At 39.0% G+C, this 11695-nt stretch overlaps 1 long non-coding RNA gene across 1 annotated transcript; it reads right to left on the bottom strand.

Moving 5' to 3' along the window:
• Positions 1–649: 649 nt before the first annotated feature.
• Positions 650–10808, bottom strand: LOC126003652 (uncharacterized). Its single transcript, XR_007493821.1, has 2 exons — positions 10672–10808; positions 650–1720 (listed from the first exon to the last, which is right to left on the bottom strand). It is a non-coding gene; the product is annotated as an uncharacterized LOC126003652 (long non-coding RNA).
• Positions 10809–11695: the final 887 nt, after the last annotated feature.

Here is an 11695-nt window from a genome sequence, read left to right as displayed (position 1 = left end):
CTATCTCTCTCAACAGGGAAATCCAAGTTCTTAACTCTGCTCCACTTGACACTGAGTCAAACCTCAAATATCTCCATTTTACTTAAAGACCAAGTCCATGCTATCCACAATGAAGGGTTCTACGTGGGTCCCTTGGGACCTATAGAGGCTTTGTACTGGAGTCTAGTTTCCACAGAAGGCAGTGGGTGTCAGCATCAGTGCTATGACAATTGCTTATCTCCACAACCCTTTAGTAGGAGTGGAGCCCATCCTGGAACAATGTTATTAGCCAGCTGTCCTTAAATGACAGATGCAAGAGCCATTGAAAATAACCAAAAAAGAGGCCATCTGGAGGCAGGTGTGAGTGAGGAACAAGTTGGAAGAGAAAGTACCCTTCAGAGTAACTGCCCTGAGACACAAAACTGATAGCAGAGCCGTTCCCTATCCATGTCTCTGAAATGACAGTGCCTCTTCTCTATGGAAGGAGTAAAATGTTCTCTTTATCTGCTATTTTATAATGGGTTGTCTTACTCTTCTAATTATAAAATAAACACTTCAGGAAAGTATCGGAAACTTTTTTCACGAACACAGGTACCGGATTAACCTGTTTTATTTGGAGCAAATTAATTGTTCATTATTTCACATTATAAAAAGGAACCACACACGCATATGCATTCACAAATTAGATCATCTTTATCGGACATCAATATACCTTTTTAAAAAACATATTTTCTCATATCAATATAGTTATATGCTGATTGCATTTTGAAATAGAGAAGCTGGCAATAGCTTCTTCAGATAGTAGACCTCAAGAACTGACATTGGAAAATTAAGAACTGTTTTGTATTTTGCAGGTGGATTTTGCTGGAGAGATTAGCGTTAGTACAAATGAAAAGGCTGTTGACATAGCTTCAGCATGATAGTTTGGAATACCAGGTGATTCGAACTAGATTCATCATTTTAAGTTAACTAAGGACAAATACCATCTAACATGTAAACACTGTATTTATAAAATAAAAGTCTTCCAGGAAATAAAGGAAATCATCAAACTATTAGTTTCAAGGTAGCTGTAACCAAAAGTTCTCCAAAATCTTCATAGAATTTTCATTGCCAAATTTAAATGCCAGAAGGTCTAGGTCCAACATACTGTCATTGCGATCACAGGACTGACGAGGCTGTGGACAGTTGTTTGTAGGGTCTCGGTGGGACTTTTCTATTGGGCCTGGAGATTTGCAAGCAAAGGCAAGGCCCTCATTACCCTCCTCTGCCCCATGTGATCAGCCACAGGGGCAATTTGGATTGATTTGGAATTTCTTATGATTTTTAAATGCCAAGGCTCTAGAATAATAAATGATTTTCCTACACAAATAAGGCAGTTTTAGACATTCCCTGTAAGTGCCTGTTGAAAATAAATGTGAACTGCTCTCTTCTGCAGCAGTAAAGCACATACCTAAAAAGTTGTTTTCCATTGTACTGCACTATAACTTTGGAATTCTGCCACCACATTATTCAAGAAATACATGGTATAACTCTTAGGGAATCTAGTTTAAATATGGAAAGTTTAACATCAGCTGCCATTATGTCCCTTTCCATTTCTTTACAAAATAAATAATAATAATAAAATCCAAAGTTCCAGCAGCCATTGCATCAACTTCTATCCACCAATCACATTGTCTCCAGTGGTCTTGGTTTTGCCTCGTTCAGCAAGCAGATGATTTAAGGATTTCACTTTCTAGATTTTCTTTGTTAAAAAAGGGGGATAAGAGGAGAGGGAGGGGAGGAGAGGGACAAAGAAAGAGGGAAAAATTTTATTCATGTAATCTTACAAAATAAATATAGATATGATATACATTGAACAAGTCTAACAAGAATTCTGATAACATAAAAAATGTATGACATATTGACGATTTCTTGGGATTTTCTTTAATTGCCAAATCCTATGTGCAACTAACATAGCACTCAACACAATTCATATAGGTTCTCCAGCATCTTTTTGATAAAACTCTCACAAAAATAAGCATAAGGTGAAAGATATTTCTGGCTTGACCTTGGTAGACACAAGCTAGGATGCATTCCCATGCTCTCTTTAAAGACACAAATGTTCCTAAATATTAGTTGTGCCACCTGTGATGCTGAAAAGCTGAAGAATATATTGTTGCAGATTTTTCTGAGAGGCAAATATTGAGATAATATAACACCTTATGAATTCATGTCATCGCTGATGTTAAGAGAGAAGTGTATCATAGGGATATGGCATGGCATTGACTTGTGGTCAGCACTTCACAGAAATTAAAGCAATGTGTGTTATCTATCAAACACCTATTACACCTCTGCAGCAGACAGCAATCTGTGGGAAAGCCCCATCAGAATCATATGCTACAGGCACAGCATGCTGAACTTGGATATCCAGTCCCATGTGAGAAAAGAAGCCATGATACCAATAATCCTCCTTCATGATATCAAGAGAGAAGCAAATATTAAAATATTTAACATTTAATAATCAATATTTAACAATAACTAAACAATTTAATAACAATAAATATTTAACAATAGTACCAATTTCTAGGTTCGTTTCTGAAGCCATCTTTTAAATAAGCATATGATTAAACTATTGATGAGATAGTAAGCAAGAATGAAATTCAGTCTGCCAGAAGGCAATGCATACTCAACCATGCTATAGCAGAGAGAGAGAGAGAGAGAGAGAGAGAGAGAGAGAGTGACAGACAGTAAGAGACAGAGAACTACCTGAAACAAAGGTAGACAGTTGTAAATGTATTAGGCTTTAATGGTCTTTGACAAAACTCAAGGCACATAGGAAAATAAGTTGAGAGGTGAAGGAATCACATGATGAGGTGAATAGAGTCTTTAAGAGGAACAGAATTTCAGATCAGTCTCTGTAGAGGAAGAGGGTGAGGTTGATAGAAAGGTAGTCTCGGACAGATTTCAGGTCAGTCTGTCATTCCAGGGGCCACACTGCACCCGAATGTGGGGCTGTGTATACCACACAGCTCAGTGTCCACTGAAAGCTAACTCTGGACTCTTTTCAGATCATGGTCAAGCCCTGTGGGGCCCTGACTTGCACATCTACACTATCATCTTTAAGGCATACTTGCATGGGCCCATGGTATCCATTCTCTGTAGAGAAAATGACCTCTGGAATAGGGGTCCCCAAACTACGGCCTATGGGCTACATGCAACCCACTGAGGACATTTATCTGGCCCACTGGGTTTTTTTGCACCAAAAGCTAGTCCATAGTTCCCATTGAAATACTGATAATTTTGTTGATTTAACTTTACTTGTTCTTCATTTTAAATATTGTATTTGTTCCCATTTTGATTATTTACTTCAAAATAAGATATGTGCATTGTGCATAGGAATTTGTTTACAATTTATTTTTAAACTGTACTCTGGCCCTCCAATGGTCTGAGGGACAGTTTAAAAATAAATTGAAAACATGGCATGGTCCCTGTTTAAAAAGTTTGAGGACCCATAAATTGTAGGAACAGCAATGCCATGTTTTCAATTTACTACTTATTCTAATATCACAGCCTATTATTACCTTGAATTTTGATCACTAAATTTGCTTTTGAGTTTTGAAGAAATAAATTTGATTTGTTCATTTAAAATAATCCATTGTATAGACCATGCCTTAGGATATAAATCTAACTTATATAAAACCACAAGTGTAAGGATCATCAGAAGCACCCTATCAGATCACTATGCAACAGAGGTCAAAATTGACTCTAAGAAGAAGCAATGGAAAAAAATCAAACACCTGGAGATTAAACAACATGCTGCTCAACAATAGCTGGATCAAAGAGCAACTCAAGGAAGAAATAAAAAGATTCCTGAGACAAACAATAATGAAGAGACAACTTGTCAAAATTTGTGAGACACAGTGAAAGCAGTAATTAGGGGGAAACTCATAGCAATATAGGCTTACTACCATTGATCCATAGGCTCTTCCAAACCATTGAAAAGACAGGAACCCACCCCAACTCCTTTTATGAGGCTAATATCACACTCAATCCCAAAGATGGCAAAGACAGGACCAAGAAAGAAAACTACAGACCAATCTCACTAATTAACATAGATGCAAAAATTGTCAACAAAATTTTAGCAAACCTAATCCAGCACTACATCAGAAAGATTATACACCATGACCAAGTGGATTTCATCCCAGAGATGCAAGGTTGGTTCAACATACATAAATCAATCAACATCATACACCACATCAACAACACAAAAAAAAACAAAAAACACATGATCATATCAATCGATGCAGAGAAGGCATTTGACAAAATTCAACACCCATTCATGTTGAAAACACTCAGCAAAATAGGGTTAGAAGGAACCTTCCTCAAGATAGTTACAGCTATCTATAAAAAGCCCACAGCCAACATTATCCTCAATGGCAAAAAGTTGAAAGCATTTCCACTAAGGTCAGAAACTAGACAAGACTGTCCACTGTCTCCACTCTTATTCAATATAATCTTAGAAGTCCTAGCAATAGCAATCCGACAAGAGAAGGGAATCAAAGGAATCCAAATTAGGAAAGAGGAACTCAAACTATCCCTTTTTGCATATGATATGATGATATACATAGAAAACCCTAAAGAGTCCACAGTAAAACTTCTAAAAACAATTAACCAATACAGCAAAGTGGCTGGCTACAAAGTCAATACACAAAAGACAGTAGCATTTCTCTATACAAATAATGAAGTAGAGGAGAGATTAAGAATTCAACTTCATTTAAAATAGTAACAAAAAACATTAAGTACCTAGGAATCAACCTTACAAGGGAAGTGAAGGACTTATACCAGGGAAACTTCAAAACACTTCAGAAAAAAATTGAAGAGGATCTAAGTAAATGGAAGAACATCCCAGGCACATGGGTAGGTAGAATCAACATAGTCAAAATGACTATCCTACCCAAACTCTTATATAGATTTAATGCAATTCCCATCCAAATTCAGACATCATTCTTTAAAGATTTAGAACAATCAATCATAAAATTCATCTGAAACCACAAAAGACCCAGGATAGCCAAACACATACTAAAAAACAAGAAGCTGATGGCATCTCGCAACCTAACCTGAAGCTATACTATAAAGCCATAGTGATCAAAACAACATGGTACTGGTACAAGGACAGAGCCTCAGACCAGTGGGTTAGAACAGAATTTCCAGGCATAAGCCCCCAGACATATAGTCAACTAATATTTAACAAAAGAGCCAAGAACTTGAAATGGGACAAAGAAAGTCTTTGCAACAAATGGTGTTGGTACAACTGGAAAACCACCTGTAAGAAATTGAAAATTGACCCATACCTCACCCCGTATACAAAAGTCAACTCAAAATGGATCAAAGACCTCAAAATCAGACCCAAAACCATAAAGTTTATTGAGAAAAATAGGCAGAACATTCAAAGACCTATATATCAAAAAGTCTTTGATGATAGATTGCCAATGGCAAGAACTTTAGCATCAAACATAAACAAATGAGACTACACCAAACTAAAAAGCTTCTGCATGGCAAAAGAAACCATACTTAACACAAGAAGACAGTTAACTGAATGGGAAAAAAAATCTTTGCACTCACCTTGTCGGATAAAGGGCTGATATGCAGAATATACAAAGCACTCAGAAAGATGAGCTCCACAAAACCAAATAAAGCCATAGAAAAATGGGGAGATGAAATGAATAGACACTTCACCAAAGAAGATCGAAAGATGGCCAACAAACACATGAAAACATGTTCATCTTCACTCATCATTAGGGAAATCCCTCATCATTAGGGAAATCCAAATCAGACAACAATGAGGTACCACCTTACACCAGTGAGGATGGCTCACATTAAAAATAATGGGAACAATCTATGTTGGTGGGGTTGTGGTATGAAAGGCACTCTCATCCACTGCTGTGGGAATGCCCCCTAGTCCAACCCTTATGGAGAACAGTCTGGAGAGTGCTCAAGGAACTCAGAATTGAGCTGCCATTTGACCCAGCAATTGCTCTCCTCGATATCTACCCACAAGTCGGAAGGACATCCATCCCAAAATATGTATGTACCCCACTATTTATCGCAGCACTCAGTATAATAGCCAAGTCTTGGAACCAACCTCAATGCCCAACAACAGATGAGTGGATCATTAAGATGTGGTACCTATACACAATGGAATACTACATGGCAGTCAGAAATGATTCAATCACAGACTTTGCAGCAACATGGATGGACCTAGAACATATTATGTTAAACGAAGTAAGCCAGAAGATGAAAGATAAACACAGAATGATAGCACTATTCTGAAGCACCTAGAAACTACACCATATATACAACTAATATTCAAAGATCAACTAACAGGATTTAAGAGGGTAGAAACTCCAAACACTGTAACATCACACATATACTGGGGAGTAGTGCCCAAAACACATGAAAGAGGAAAAACATAAACTCTCAGCCACACATTATAGCATAAAGAAACCAGCAACAGAAGAATCAGCAGCGTAGAGAGAACAGGTATGTAATCAGCCTGTTACTACAAATAATAATCTCTTAGGGATCTTATACAAGATTACAGGTAAGGAATACCACAGGAAATCACTGACTCCAATGGGAGCATTTCAAAATAATATGTGTTAATGCCTTAAGCTTACTATATTTAAAGTAACCTCTCAGCTTTTCTGTCCACAGGCGTTCTTGGATACAAAGGATGGACAACCTAACATGGCATCTCAGAGCTAAGCCACACGAGATACCATACCCAGGTTGCGTTATGAAATTGACTTGATAAAACTCTTTTACATACCCTTTATCTCAAGGTTATACCTTCTTTTAGGACTTGAAGCATGTGACCAGCCAGACCACCGAAGCAGCAACTGTGACCTACAGACTTATACTACGGGGCCTACTCATCGAACATATTCAAGCAAAATAACATGCCCGCGCTCTTCTCTCCTCTCTTCTCACTATTACTTATTTTTTTTCTTTTTCTTTTTCTATTTAATCTTATTTTCTCTTTTCTTCTTTTCTGCCCCTTCTATATACTTTCTCCTTTCTCCCTTCTAGGATTCCTACTATCCCTTCACCCCTCAATCCTATCCAGATTTTCCACCTTATTAAAACTCATCACCCTCAGTTCTTAATCTATTAGGCATCAAGACTGACCTCCTACCCCAACGAACAAGTACCCAGCACCCAAGCAAAGAGACATCCACTCAAACTCACATCTCATCCCCGGCAGGAAAAGACAACCAACACCCCTGCTGACTCATGCTGTGTGGCCCTCCCTACCAACTCTTCCTAACGTGGACTGTTGCTGGATACCGGACTTAGCCCTAAAAGGACTCCCAATGCAAAAACTCTACCCAAGACCCCCCTGCCTCAAATCTTTTAGCAATCTCAAGAAGGGCAGAGTGTGTGATGAAAAGGTGCCTGGGAACCCACACCTCACAAGAAAATCTCAAAAGACAATGGGGAAACCTATACTTCCATCATAAGTATAAGACCTGTATAACACTACCTCTTTATTTATTTTTTTATTTCATTTTACTTAAAATCATTTTTCTCTATACATATGTAAGTAAATATATTTTTTTATTTCTATTTTTATCTTTTTTGGTGTGTGACTTGTTTCTCTGTTCTTCTCTTTCCACCCCCAAATGCACCGGCAATATAATAAAGCACCATTTCTTCCTGCAAAGGCATACTAAAAAAGGGGAAATCTCACGTATATAAACAAGCTCTTATCTACTAGGGATAAGAACTCATACTTATTTACAATACAGAGGAATTTCCCACCTTGAAAATATGTCATGTGGGCCCATCGTAGACTCCAGGAGATTAGACACCGACCGTCCAGCCTTGAACCCTGAACCCCAGACATAGAAATGACACAGTTCTTCACAACAGCTACAGGAACTAAATTCCATCCAGGACATCCTGAATACTGCTCGAACACCAACATGTGCCAGTTCTAATATGATATCCTGACAACGAGGAAATTTGGAACAAATGGACATAAAAACAGGTTATCCTACTTCACCAATTAATGATAAAACAAAATCAGAAGACTTGTCACACTTTGGGCTATGCAAAAACCAAGAACATGATCTACAGATGACTGGCTGATAGAACCATGACCGGGCAGTATGTATTCTCGGACCAACAAGAAAGCCCTAGACTAGGGTTTGTTCTACGACCTGCACAACAACCATGTATATAATTCCAGAGACCTGACTGAGGCAATTGCAACTGAATGGGTCTTCTGAAAACATAACAAAAGACGACATCCCAGGCTCCATCCGAGGTTCAGCGTAAGGGCCAAGACCACCAACCACAGAAGACAAATTAAAATGACACTGAGAAAACAGAACTTCTAAAATCACAAAGAAAGACTTCATCATAAGTTCCACTCCTTGACCTGTGCAGAGACTGAGATCTCTAGATATAGAGGTCTGATTTTATCATCCAGATTGGAGCAGAAGTCTTCCATACACCACAAAAGCACCAAGGGGAGAGTAAATGAACTTGAAAGGAGTCTATAGATAATCCCATGACAATATATTTCAAGGGTTGAGAAACCCTGTATCTCTTAGGCCAAGGGGATTCCCATTTCGAATGACCCCAATATTTACTGTGCCTATGCAGGAGGTGGGGGGGAAAAAGAAAGAAACCAAAAACACAAAATAATCTTTTTTTTTCTTTTATCTAGTTTTTGTCAATTTCTTTGTTTTGGGTGTATATTAAAGTAGTTGTCCACTTTTTTATTCATATATTTTTTCTTTCTTCTTTTCTTTTCTTCCTTTTTGCGCTGTCATGTTTTTTATCTCATGACCATGACAATTATGTGGTGTATATCTTTATTGCTGCAGTGCTCACTGTATATCTTATTTGATACTTCTTTTTGAACTGTTGTGGTGTTTCACCTTCCTTTTTCCCCTTCGTCTCTCAAACTGAGGAGGAGAGCCTCTAGAAGGACTCTGCCCATAGTCGGCATAGTTGATTTCTACCCCATTTTATTACTTTTCTCTTCCTCAAACAAAACCACATAACTTGAACTATCTAGTCCCACCTCCCAATTAGAGGGGGAAGTAATGGAGGTACCAAGACCAAACAGTTATAAGATCACTAAGTAATAAACTAGACACAGAGGGGACCACTCATTCTAGCAGCCCCAGGGGTGAGGGTGGAGGATATGGGAGGCAGGATGGGAATAGAGGTGGAGGGAGGACAATTCAGTGATGGGAATTCCCCTGATTCAATATTAATATGTACCTGGAATATTACTGTGAATGATATGTAAACCACTATGATTAAAATAAAAATTATATTAAAAAATAAAATAAAACAATCCATTGTAAATAAATGTATTTAAATAAATGAAATTTGATGACTTTAAAAAATACATCTTCATTTGTGGGCATCAACGGTTGACTGAAGTATAAAATAAGTCAGATAGTATAGCAGTCTCTATTTAGAAAAAGGTCAAGCATAGAGTTTCTGCTAAAAGAAACATTTTGGAAAACTATTAAAATTATTAATGAATTGGGGCTAGAGTGGTGGCACAAGCAGTAGGGCTTTTGCCTTGCATGCACTGACCTAGGACAGACCGCGGTTTGATCCCCCAGCATCCCATATGGTCCCCCAAGCCAGGAGCGATTTCTGAGTGCATAGGCAGGAGCATCACTAGGTGTGGCCAAAAAAAAAAAAAACAAAACAAAATTAATTAATTATGGGGCCAGAGTGATAGTACAGCAGTTCTTGCCTTACCAAGGACAACCCTTGTTCAATCCCCAGCATCCCATGTGGGACTTTCAGTCCTGCCTGTTGAGTTCTGAGTGCAAAGCCAGGAGTAACCCCTGAGCATTGATGGGTGTGGTTCCCAAACTAAAAAATTTATATCTAGATAGAAAGATAGATGAATTAAGTAGAACATGTTTAAAAGAAAAGTTGCTAACCTGTTCTGATTCCTTTCAGGATAGTTCAGGCCCTAGTGAAAGAACAAGTTTGGCATGCAAATTACCAGGCATGTAATGTAAAGAAACAGGCCTGAAATGTAAAGAGACCTAAAGGCATGTCATATGGTCTCTTATATGCCAGGAATGATCCCTGAGCACAGAGCCAGGAGTAAGTTCTGAACACCACCAAGTATGATCCAACACCCGCCCCCCAACCCTCACCCCTAAAAAAGAAGAAAGGCAAATAGTAGGAGACTAGAGACCATTTAGAACACCACCTGGAAGGTACACAAAGAGTCTAGAAATGTGTTAACTAGACTCCTGATTCTAAACTCAGTTCTGCAGTCATGTTTCTGAACTGACATCTGGGTCCCCATCTTTTGGAGTCCCTAGAGAGTCATGACTGTGTATCTCACTAAGCTAATTTTTCAAAGGGTGCAGTGACATCCGATATCTCCTCTGCAATCTAAGTCCCTGAATGTAAACAGTGCCCAGAAGAAAATACAGCTGCTGGGATTAGTTATAGCTAGTTCCAGTTTACCAGTTATGCCCTCAGGTTGCAGTGTCTTGGCCATGACCAAATCATCTTCCAAAAAGAATCCCCATGATAGAGGGCCAGGGGATCACAAATTCTTCCTCAATACAGACATGCTCATTCTTTATGCAGTATTTCAGTGGGAGACAAGAGCACTGAAAGAAGATAAACACTCTTCCCGTACCTTGGACTACTTACCCGGAAGCCTTCCGAGGCTGTGTGTCTTTGCTTCCACTGCTCTTTGGATCAACCAAATTCCGGGAATTGCTTGGCTGGGCAGAGTTAGAAGAAAAGGAAGTGGAAGAGCTGCTGGTGTTCTGTGACGGAAATGAATCCTCTGTAGAAAACAGGCCACACAGACATAATGAACACACTCGGAAACCTGTTAGTCTAAGCAAGGTTCCCGACAGGGACCATTTTTTCCCCCTTCAAATCAAGTTTTATTGAGATCTGAGTTATACAACACAAACTGCATTGACATGTCTATACCCATGAAGTCACCACGATACAAGAGCAAACACAGCCCTTATTCTAAGCATGTGATGCTCTTGATCTGAATGTCTCTTTCCTTGGCTCTCTCCCCTCTCTGCACAATCTTTGATCTGCCTCCTGGCACTGTCATCAATCTACATTTTTTAGAACTTAATGGAACATTTTCTAGAACTTTCTACATTTTCTAGAACAGCATATAATTTGGGTGGGGGGGTTGGACACCTTTCATTCTGCATAATTATTCTGAGATCCTCAGTGCGCCTGTGCCTATCAATACTGTTCCATTAGATGAGCATGTCACCATGTGTTTATCTGTACTCTGATATCTGTATTGGTTTTTGGGCCACACCCAGTCACTCTCAGGGGTTACTCCTGGCTAGGCACTCAGAAATTGCCCCTGGTTTGGGGGACCATATGGAACACCGGGGGATCAAACTGTGGTCTGTCCTAGGTTAGCCACATGCAAGGCATACTCCCTACCACTTGCACCACTGCTCTGGCCCCAGACTCCCTTGTTTTTATGTGCCATGATTAAAGTAAATAGCCTTGGGGTAGGATTGATCATATAGTGGGTAGGGTGTTTGCTTTGAAGACACAGGTTTGATAACTTGTCACATCATGCAGCTAGATGTCTCCATATAGGGGAAACTAGCCCACCAGATGTGTCAATTGACTTTCCTGGTGCAGTGAGCTGAAATTCCCCCAAGAAATATTTTAGCCAGGAGGCACA

Source organism: Suncus etruscus, chromosome 3 (genome assembly GCF_024139225.1).
Source record: "Suncus etruscus isolate mSunEtr1 chromosome 3, mSunEtr1.pri.cur, whole genome shotgun sequence".
NCBI lineage: Eukaryota > Metazoa > Chordata > Mammalia > Eulipotyphla > Soricidae > Suncus > Suncus etruscus.
Note: the sequence above shows the minus strand (reverse complement) of the source record. Positions and strands in the feature narration are given on the sequence as shown.